Source organism: Loxodonta africana, chromosome 3 (genome assembly GCF_030014295.1).
Source record: "Loxodonta africana isolate mLoxAfr1 chromosome 3, mLoxAfr1.hap2, whole genome shotgun sequence".
In the NCBI taxonomy this organism is placed as follows: Eukaryota; Metazoa; Chordata; class Mammalia; order Proboscidea; family Elephantidae; genus Loxodonta; species Loxodonta africana.
Window position 1 is genome coordinate 142,706,788 of NC_087344.1, and position 11,946 is coordinate 142,718,733.

Sequence of the window (11,946 nt, forward strand, 5' to 3'; positions counted from 1 at the left end):
GAGAAATGAAAACATATATCCTCACAAAAACTTGTACATAAATGTTTACAGCAGCATTATTCATAATAGTGAAAAAGTAGAAACAGCCCAAATGTCCATCAACTGATGTAACAAAATGTGACATATCCATGCAATGGAATATTAAAAAAAAAAAAAAAAAAGGAATATTATTCAGGGGTAAAGTACCGATTCATGCTACAATATAGGTGAACCTTGAAGCATTAGGCTAAGTAAAAGAAGCCAGTCACAAAGGATCACATATTGTGTGATTAATTTATATGAAATATTCAGAATAGGTAAATTCATAGAATGAGAAAACAGATTAGTGGTTGATAGGGGCTGGGTGGAGTGGGGTAGGAAAAATGACTGCTAAAGGGTATAGGGCTTTTTTGGGGGGTAAAAAAAATTGTTCTTAAATTAGATGGTAGTGATAGCTGTACACCCTGAATATACTAAAAACCACTGGATTGTACAATTTAAAAGGGTGAATTTAATGGTGTATAAAACTGTTTCAAATAAATTTTGTGGGGTCAAAGAAAACTCAAAAGGGAAATACGAGCAAGGGCTAAGGACATATCCCATGCTGGTGAACAGCACTGTAAAGCCTCTGACATTCCCACCCACCTCATCCAGTTAGATTCTCATAGCAAAACTAGTAGGCGGATAGGGTTACTTTCTCCCCACCTGACAGAAGAAGAAACCGAGTGACCAGTATTAGCAGCCTGGCCTTCTTACTCATCCCAGAACTCTTTCCAGGGTAGGAAACTTCCCTATGGCCTCCTTCCTAAACCGATGGTGAGAAAATCATTAGGTAAGGATATGGCTCCAATAAAATGTCCAGACACTAGAAACTGCTCATTTCAGTTGAAATATGCTTGCCTTTGGCTGCAATCCACACAGCCATGCTCTTCAAACATTCAAAAATTCAGGTAATTTTTCATTATAAAAGTATTAATGCTTATTATCAAATGTGCTTAGACAGTGGATTTTTGTGATTCAAAAGGAAGGCCTTTGGTTCAGTCTACTGGAAAGTGATCTCATCTTAAAGGAATGACTGTTCCAGGGAGGGTGGGGGTGCCAAGATCACAGTGGCATTGTGTTTCTAAGGAAGGACTAGTCCCTTCCTGCTCTCCACCAGGGTAAATAGGTCTTTGTGCTCCTAAGGGCTTGTGTTCTGCTTTAATTGACCATTACATCCTTTTCAATGGGCCATCGAGCTTACTATGCAAGAAACAGAAGTAATTTTTTTTTTCTAACAGGCTGGGGAATGGGGTGTCCAGGAGTAACGAGGCCACTCAGTGGCAGGGATTCCATTGCCTAGGTGATCTGATGGCAGGCATGCTATCCTCAAAGTGCCCCAAGGAATGACATGACTGGGAAAAGAGCACTGTGGGGCACCATTCAGATGTCCAAGGACTGTGTCCAAACAGGCCCTGCCCCAGGGCCAACCTACCAGGGCCCACCAGTGAGGGCGAGCATCTGCCCTGAGACCCAGGGTGTCCAATACAGCTTTGAGGAAGTGGCTCCACAGAGCCTCCCTCACCTCTCAAGATCTGGTCCTAGCACAGTGAGGAGGACTCCCATTTCTGTGCCTGGAGGCCAGACAAGAAGTGTTGGTGCACCCCAAGCCACGTGCAGAGGGGACTAGACACCAGTCTTCAAAATACAGCTAAGTTGCAATAATTCCACATGCTTCCCATGTCCAACAGCACACTTGGCAGCACTGTGTGTTTTAATGTTCACAGAGCCCTTCCACCCACAGCTCTGCCTCGCAGATCAGGAGCATTGGCTCTGGCCGTCCTTCCAACACAGGCTGCGGCACCCAGGCAAACGCAGCTTTTAGCCAGGGGATTCCACCCTCGAAAAAAGGGAGCCTCCCAGGAACCCAGGTGGTAGGGCACTTCATCACCTTTCTTGTTCTTTTAGGTCAGCAGCATCTTGCAACACCTGAAACTGATTATGTTCACCTGAGATTTTGAAATCCGGTTCTTGCTGTGGAAGAAACTTATCGCTAGGAGGAGTTAGTCCTGGTATCGGCAAAACAGTGAGCAGAGAAGAGTGGCCAGTCGAGAGTCTCAGAGCTCCTTGCTCACTTCTGGGAATGAGTGCAGGTCATATTTTGCCCTGGTCACCCCTATTTGGGGCCTAAATGGAACTGGACCCTCTAGATAAGTCTGAAGTCCAGCGATCTCTTGGTTACTGCCTTTCCTGGTTCACAACAAGCCTCACCTTACACCCCCCCAGCCCCCAACCCATGAGGCAGCGTAATAGGGTCTGATTTAAATCTTGGTCTGTGTGTTGTGAGGATCACATGCATGCTTGTTAAATAAAAATGGATTCAATAATATATAAACCACATTCAGTAGGCAGAATAATCTCCCCACCCCAAACATGTCCCCGTCCTAGTCCCCGGAATCTGTGAATATGTTAGGTTACATAGCAATAGGGAAGTAAGTTTACAGATGGAATTAAGGTTTGCTAATCAATTCACTTTAAATACAGGAGATTATCCTGGATTATCTGGGTGGGCCCAGTATAACTAAACCAAACTACTAACTACTAAAAAAACTACTAGGGAGGCAAAAAAAGGAGGTCAGAGCAAGGAGATCTGAGAAGGACTCAGCCAGCTCTCAGTAACTTTCAAAATGGAGGAAGGGGCCAGGAGCCAATGCATATAGGTGACCTTTCAAAGCTAAAAAGGCAAGGAAATATATTCAACCCTAGATCCTCCAAAAAGTAGCATAGCCCTGCTGACACCTTGATCTTATCCCCGGGAGACCTGTGTTAGACTTCTAACCTACAGAATTGTAAGGTAATAAATCTGTGTTGTAAGCCAACAAGTATGTGGTGATTTGTTGCAGGAGCAACTAATGCTGTGCTAAACGTTGTTTGTTGCTAGGTGCCGTTGAGTCAGTGCTGACTCATAGTGACCCTATACAACAGAACCAAACATTGCCTCATCCTGCGCCATCCTAACAGTTGTTGCTGTGTTTGAGCCCATTGTTGAAGCCACTGTGTCCATCCATCTCATTGAGGGTCTTCCTCTTTTTCACTGACGCTCTGCTTTACCAAGCATGATGTCCTTCTCCAAGGACTGGTCCCTCCAGATAACATGTCCAAAGCACTTGAGATGAAGTTTTGCCATCCTCTCTTCTAAGGAGCATTCTGGCTGTACTTCTTCCATGAGAGATTTGTTTGTTCTTCTGGCAATCTGTGGTATAGTCAATATTCTTCACCAACACCATAATTAAAATGCATCAATTCTTCTTCAGTCTTCCTTATTCGCTGTCCACCTTCACATGCATATGAGGCGACTGAAAATACCATAGCTTCGGTCAGGTGAGCCTTAGTCTTCAAAGTGACATCTTTGCTTTTTAACACTTGAAAGAGGTCTTTTGCAGCAGATCAGCACAATGCAATAAGTCGTTTGATTTCTTGACTGCTGCTTCCATGGGTATTGATTGTGGATCCAAGTAAAATGACATCCTTGACAACTTCAATGTTTTCTTCATTTATCATGATGTTGGTTATTGGTCTAATTATGAGGATTTTTGTTTTCTTTATGCTGAGGTGTGATCTTTGATCTTTGATCTTCATCAGTAAGTGCTTCAAGTCCTCATCACTTTCAGCAAGCAAGGTTGTGTCATCTGCATAGTGTAGGTTGTTAATGAATCTTTCTCAAAACCTGATGCCATGTTCTTTTTCATATAGCCCAACTCAGATTATTTGCTCAGCATCCCTATTGAATAAGTATGGTGAAAGGATACAACCTGACACACACTTTTCCTGATTTTAAATCATGCAGTATCCCCTGTTCTGTTAGAATGACTGCCTCTTTGTCTATGTTTAGGTTCCTCATGAGCACAATTAAGTGTTTTGGAATTCCTGTTCTTCGAAATGTTATCCATAATTTGTTACAATCCACACAGTCGAATGCCTTTGCATAGTCAATAAAACACAGATAAACATCTTTCTGGTATTCTCTGCCTTCAGCCAAGACCTATCTGACATCAGCAGTAATATCCCCTGTTCCACATCCTCTGAAGCAGGCTGGAATTTCTGGCAGTTCCCTGTCAATGTACTCCTACAGCAGTTTTTGAATTATCATCTGCAAATTTTACTTGCAAGTGATATTAATGATATTGTTTGATAATTCCTGCGTTCTGTTGGATCACCTTTCTTTTGAATGGGCACAAATTGAATCTGTTTCAGTTGGTTGGCCAGGTAGCTGTCTTCTAAATTTCTTGGCACAGACTAGTGAGCACTTCCAGTGTTTCATCCGTTTGTTGAAACATCTCAATTGGTGTTCTGTCAACTCCTGGAGCCTAGTTTTTCACCACCGCCTTCAGTGCAACTTGGATTCTTCCTATCATCGGTTCTTGATCATATGCCACCTCCTGAAATGGTTGAACATCAATCAATTCTTTTTGATACAGTAACTCTGTGTATTCCTTCCATCTTCTTTTGATGCGTCATTCAATATTTTGCCCATAGAATCCTTCAATGTTGCAACTCGAGGCTTGAATTTTTTCTTCAGCTGTACTTTCAGCTTCAGAAATGCCGAACATATTCTTTGCTTTTGGTTTCATAACTCCACGACTTTGCACATTTCATTACAATACCTTGCTGTGACTTTTCAAGCTGCCCTTCGAAATCTTCTGTTGAGCTCTTCTACTTCATCATTTTTTCCACTGGCTTTAGCTACTCTGTGTTCAAGAGAAAATTTCAGAGTCTCTTCTGACATCTATTTTGGTCTGTTTTTTTCTTTCCTACCTTTTACATGACCTTTCGCTTTCTTCATGTATCATGTTTTTTATGTCATCCCACAGTTCGTCTGGTCTTCAGTCATCAATGTTCAATACATATTTCTGTAAAAAAATTAGCATAGCACACTTACAAAAATACCTCACTAAAGGAGGGTATGGTTGACAAACAAATGTAGAATGCATATGTTATTTGCGGAAAAATATGGTCATTGATTTGATTCCTTTGTATTCCTTCTGCCAAGGTCCATGTTTATAGTCGTCATTTATGTTGTTGAAAAAAGTTATTTCCAATGAATAAGTCATTGGTCTTGTAAAATTCTATCATGTAGTCTCTGGCGTCATTTCTATCGCCAAGGCCATATTTTTCAACTACTGTTCCTTCTCCTTTGTTCCCAACTTTCGCATTCCAATCACCAGTAATTACCAATGCATCTTGATTGCATGTGTGATCAATTTCAGACTGCTCAAGTTGGTAAAAGTCTTCAATTTCTTCATCTTTGGCATTAGTCTTTGGTGCATAAGTTTGAACAACAGCCGTATTAACTGGTCTTTCTTGTAGGCATATGGATGCTATCCTATCACTAACAGTGTTGTACCTTCAGGATAGATCTTCAAATGTTCTTTTCGACGATGAATGTGATGCCGTTCCTCTTGAGTTTGTCAGTCCTGGAATGGTAGACCATATGATTGCCTGATTCAAAATGGCCAATACCAGTCCATTTCATCTCATTAATGCTTAGGATGTTGATCTTCAGGTGTTCCATGCCATTTTTGGTAACTTTCAATTTTCACATTCCAGTTACTAGTAGATGTTTGTAGCTGTTTCTTCTCATTTTCAGTTGTGCCGCATCTGCACACAACTCCATCCACATCATTGAAGTCGACTGCACTTTGAGGATCAACACTTCCCCTGTTGTATTTTGAGCGCCTTCCAACCTGAGGGGCTCATCTTCTGGCAGCATATCAGACAATGTTCTGTTGCTATTCATAAGGTTTTCACTGGCCAGTTTTTTTTAGAAGTAGATTGTCAGGTCCTTCTTCCTAGTCTGTCTTAGTCTGGAACTGGAAGCTCCGTTGAAACCTTTCCGCTATGGGTGACTCTTTATTTGAAATACTGGTGACATGACTTCCAGCATCACAGCAACTCGCAAGCCCCCACAGTATGAGAAACTGACAGACAAGCGTGGTGCTAAACATTAATATTCCCATATTAACAAATCTTCAAGAAAAAGCTCCCCAGGGTTTGAAGAATGTTTCTGGGTTTTCAGATCTTGCTGTAAAGAGAAGGCACAGCCACAACATTCTCTCTTGCTCCATTTTCTAGGTTTCTCTGGGCCTAGTTTTTTCAGAAAAAAAATATGTTTTTACAGTTCCTAGAATTCATGGATACAAAACAGTTTGAGATGTCTCAAGAAGGTAGAGAAAAAATATGACGAGGTTTTATTTTTTGCCAGGCATTACCTTCAACCATCCTGGAATAATGCCTTGAGGAGATTGCATAACCAGTCATCTTCTGTTATACCAAGTACAGCCCAGACCAGTTCGAAACTCCAACCTTGTATCCGGTTTAAATCTCATCTCCTCCCTCTCCCAGAGAAAGTCAGCCTTCAGGTAGGAAGTTGAAGTAGGCCAGGGGTGTGGTCTGGGTGTAGTCTGCCCTCTTTTTTTTTTTTTTTTTTCCCCATCCTCCCTTTCATAGGTCGCATTGTTCTGGTTGGCAGGGAAGAGAAGGAAAGTGTAGTCAGGGGTGATCGAACATGACTGGCCACCTGTGTGTGCTGGGGATGTGTTGCTCAGTCGTGGTCCATATGATATTGAAAATCTTGGCTGATGTGTTACTCACAGTATAAATTGTGACCAAAGTTTTCTTTGGGGCCATGTCCAGCCGTACACTTGTCCTGTGGGACTCTTCAGGGCAGACATATTTCCCTTTGACCAGACATTTGTGCCTTTAACCTCCTCTTTTTGGGGGTGGCCCATTGCCACACTTGGCCAACTGGGCAGCCCCACAGTGCCCACTTGTCTCTTCCACCCTATCCCTACTCCTTCCGATGTGCCTCTAGAACGAATGAGGCCCACCTCCTCAACCAGCAAGGACCTCAGGGAGCTGGGCACTCCTCGTCTTATTGCCAAGCAGCTGCCCTCAGTCCTCACAGACCCCTTACTCATCTGCCCAGGCTGCTCCTGCAGAACTTCCGCCTTCAGAAATCTCCAGGTTTCAGCCGCCAAACTCCAGGGCATCCACATAAGGTGCCTCCAAAACACTCTCAGACTCACGGCTTTCTGCTGCACTCAGGTGGTGGCTCCAGAGGGGCCTGCAAGCTCAGCTCAGGCTGCCTCCCACTAGGGCCAGCTCTGTAGCCTCTTATTAAGCCTGGAGGGAGTAGCCTGGCCTCACATTAGAATGTAGGGTACCTTGTTAACACCTCTTATATTCAAATGCAGCACGAGCTTCCCATTCCCATTCACCTTCCTATTCCTGTTGCTTTTCCAAAAAAATGCCACCCTTTGGTGAAGGTTTTTTCATACAATATCCTTGTCAGTTTCAACAACCACCCAACTAGTCAGAGGAGCCCTGGTGGCACAGTGGTTAAGTGATAAGGCTGCTAACCAAGCCGATCCTTAGAAACCCTATGGGGTAGTTCTACTCTGTCCTCTAGGGTCACTATGGGTTTGGTTTTTGGTTTTAACTAGTAAGATGATTTGAAATAAAGTTCCCTGTGAGTGAGGCCTGTAAGAATTAGGTTTCAGGTAGATAAAGATGGGAAAAAGAGCCAGCCTCATAGGGGTAAGATTAGAAAAGAACTGAGGAGTGTTACTAAATATGATAAAATAACAGCTGAGGGTGGAGCTAAGCCAAACCATTGAGCTTTAGGCAGCTCCAAGAAATAGCCCTTAAACCTTGAGCTGTTATCTCTAAGCTTCCAGCTGCTATGAAACTGACTTTGACTCTTGGGTGGAGCCACACAGGGGTTTCTATCTGTGACTCAATTCCTCAGGCCTCACTAGTTTGTGGGTGTAGACAAGGCCCCATTAACGGTAATGACCCTCTCATGTCTATTTGTTACTGGCATATACAGGGCTTTCTTCTGTTGTCCAACTCCCAGCTCCAGGCATCTCTGCATCCTGGAGGGTGTCTTCTGTCTGCTGGGGAACACGGACACTGCTGTTACTGTGCCGTGTGCTCTGATACTTTGGAGCCTCCTGTTGGCTTCTGTAGTCTGTGGAAAAGGGGAAGGAAGGGCTCCTTTCCCCCACTCTGTGTACTCCTACTTACAGATGCTCGTTTATTTCAATATAAAACCCAATTTATATTGGGTTATTTCATTTATTTAGTACTTACCCTGTACCAGGCTCTGTTTTATCTCACAAACACTAACTCATATGACCTCATAGCAACTCTGTAAGGTAGGAACCATTCTTACCACCATTTAATAGACGAGGAAGCCAAGGCGTTGAGAGGTTAAGTAACTTGGCCAAAGTCACTCAATTAGTGAGTGTCAGGACAAAGTCAGGATTTTTTTTTTTTTTAATATTTTATTTGATTTTTTTTTTGCTGGCAACCCTTTTTCTCCCTATAATCCAGACAGTAGATCTGAGGGGCTGGGCTGAGGACAACCTCAACCGAGCTGAAGTCAGAATCACTACTGGCCTGCAACACCTAAAGCCTTGCTTGGCTCACTGTGCCTGGCTCTTCCCTTTGGAGTAATTTCTGTCCCAGAAGGCTCCTAAAAACAAAACCAAACCAAACCCAGTGCCGTCGAGTCGATTCCGACTCACAGTGACCCTATAGGACAGGGTAGAACTGCCCCATAGATTTTCCAAGGAGCGCCTGGTGGATTCGAACTGCCGACCCTTTGGTTAGCAGACGTAGCACTTGACCACTACGCCACCAGGGTTTCCAGAAGACTCCTACACCCCTTAAAAATAAACTGCTCTCAGGCAACACAACCAGCTCATCAGAGGTGCCCAAGCTCCCAGCAGGGAGAAATGGGCTGCGACAACAGCTGGGATGAGTGTTGCCTTCTGACCTGATACAGAGCTTTGGGTTTGAGCATTGATATCTTTCTTCTTAGGTAAGGTCTTTGGAGAATGACCTTTTTTTTCCTGGGCATCTGCTGCTCTAGTCTTAACCCCAGGGGGCTAGGTCTGCCTCAACAGGAAAAGCAAGAGGAGCACCAGGGGCTGGGAAGGTCACGGCTGGAAATCACTAACTGCTCATGATCTCTGAGCTGATGGAGACTCACCTAAGAAGGGCTTCTGGGCTCCTCTACCTGAACCAGGAGCTATGGCTGAACCACTCGGAATGATCGCTTTGTCAAGAAGGGGATTTACCTTTCCTTTCTGCCTCCATAGCTTTCCTAATGAAAAAAATTCAGGTGAAACTGATACAGTTGAACACTGAAAGTGGATAGAAAAGATACTTCGGGCTCCAACCTACTCCCAGTGTGAGGATGAAGAGGCCTTTAACCGGAATGTGCTCTTCCCTGCATTTAGGACAGGCCCCCCTTCCCGCCAGCCCTCAGCTATGTTCAGAGGCAGCCTCAGAGGCTTCACAAACAGAAGAATAGCTGACAAAGCACCAAACTATTTGGACAAATAAACACCCAGGGCAAAGGCAGCCTCCTCTCCCCTCCCACCAGACTGGGTTGATTATTTCCTCTAATGCTAATGAACAGCTCATGAGTACTAGCAAACTCCTTGGCACCAGGAAGCCAGGCAGAGTACCTTCCAACATGAAATTGGGCCAAGTCTCAACCCTGAAGCAGTTTCAGTGTTCTCCAGTCCTCTGCTGGGACTGGGTAAAGTGGGATGCACAGGAAAGCTTGCTGCTATTCCTGCAAAGCTGCCTCATGATAACCAAATTAGGCTCCCATATCTAGATCACAGACTCTTCCACTAGCCAGGTAGGGACGAACACCAAAACTCTCCCTGATGCTATGGGTGTGGAGCAGGCTTTGGAAGGTCCAAGATCTTCCCTGGTCTCCGAGCATCTATGTGGGAGTGAGAAGAAGGAACCCCTACTCAACACCAGCCCCTGCCACCAGCTAACCTTCTGTGCAAGTTAATGCAAGAATCACACAGGTTACACCCTGAGCTTGTAAGTATGTCTATGGATCGAAGGCAATTCATCATGTATGTGCAAAGTTAATTCCAACCCTATGTCCCTGAGGCTTTATGTATTTTCATGAAGAAACTTCTCTTGAGAAAGAGCTGTCTGAAATAGCACCACCAGTCCCCTCCATGCCTTGCTCCTGCTGGGGAGAGTGAGCCACTGGCATGCAGGGGTCCACAGGCCTCTTTCACGAGCTTAGGCATTAAGTTCGCCATTCCCACAGAGCCTGTTTTTCCTGGTGTTCTCAGGAGGTTTGCTTACCTCCTCCTGCTGTATGCACTCTGCCTAGGCCTGGGGGGGTGAGGCAGCGGCTGTTAATGCCTGGGATGCTGTTAATGCCTGGCCCACATCCCTCAGCACTCACCCTTCCTCGGCTGCCTGCGTGCTCTGTGGCTTTCTGCCTGAGGGGTTTCTCGGTAGCAGGACCATAGTCAGTCCACCAGCAGGGCAAGCCTGACTTCTGGGAACTTAATGCCCTTGACCAATGAGCGACGGGAATTGGTAGATGAATCCCCCAACTTCCTCGCCCCTCAGGTGGGACAACTCGGAGACATGCTCTACACCATCTCCCAGACTCTCCAGTGGGATGGAGCCCCAGCTGTCTACATAAGGGCCTGCTCATTTAATGTATTTCTATCTATCATGTATTTATTTATTTAATGTATTTTTGTCTTCCTTCTCTTGTTAGCCCCCTTAAACCCCAGCACCAAAACCAGCTGCCCTTGAGTCGACTCTAATTCATGGCAAACCCATGTGTATCAGAGCAGAACTGTGCCTCACAAGGTTTACAGTGGAAACCCTGGGACACAGTGGTTAAGAGCTACGGCTGCAAACCAAAAGGTCAACAGTTCAAATCCACTAGGAGCTCCTTGGAAACCATATGGGGCAGTTCTACTCTGTCCTATAGGGTCACTATGAGTCAGAATCGACTCAGTGACAATGGGTTTGGTTTTTTGGTTTTGGTTTTCTGGAAGCAAATCACCAGGCCTTTCTTTTGAGGCAACTCTGGGTGAACTGGAACCTCCAGCCTTTCAGTTAGCAGTGAGTGCCTTAACCATTTGAGCTCCTAAACTTCAATACATGCACATACCTCTTGCTGTTGAGTTGATTCCAACTCATAGAGACCCTATAAGACAGTGTAGAACTGCCCCATAGGGTTTCCAAGGAGTGGCTGGTGGATTCGAACTGCTGACCTTTCAGTTAGCACCTGAGCTCTTAACTGCTATGCCACCAGGGCTCCAATAGTGGGTAGGAAATGTTAGAGAGAGAGGATATAGAAAGTGCCTCCTTTAAGATTCCATCAAGCCTAAATCCATGAGAAAGATGTGTCTGGTGAATAATTTAATCAAGTAATGGGCTCTTATCACTGTCCTAGTGTTAAATAATTATGTCTGCCTCATCAGTCAAATGGTTGGATGCCTTGAGACCATTGAGGTCAGGGACTGCAGGCATATTAGTCTTTGTTTCTGCAGTGCCTGGCACAGGTGTGGCACTTAGTAATTTCTCAGTAAATACTAACCTAAGCTGAACTCACAGCAGCACGTTTCAACTGGGAAGGGGCTTTTCAAAGACCTCCAAGATAAGAGAAAATAATCTGTGGTTGAAGATCTTTTCTGTACACCCAAAGATGCCAAGTATCAATAGTTTAGGGATTGCTACATCCCATTTTCTCTAGCTTTGGAGGAGTCAACTATAAGTTCGGGGGTCATCAGCCGACACAGGGGTCTTATTAAGAACTGTGAGGTAGTGTTCAGGCAAAGAAGTTTGAAGCTGGGCCTGCCCTCCAGTGAAGAAGCCTGAGCCCTCCACTGACTTTTGCCCTGTCCCCAGGACTGTGACCAGGATGTCCAGGACTCCTTTAAATGCTGTTTCCGCAAGGCTTACCCCGAACAATCCTGCCTTTGCTCCCATGATGCAAAGATATTTGGTTGTAGCACTTACTGTACATAAAGTGAACGGCAGAGAACCAGGAGGATGTTGAAAAATCCTGGTTAGATCTGAGCTTGGGAATAAGTTTGAGGAATTCATGTCATATAACCCAACTGAAAAATTCCCTAATAAGAT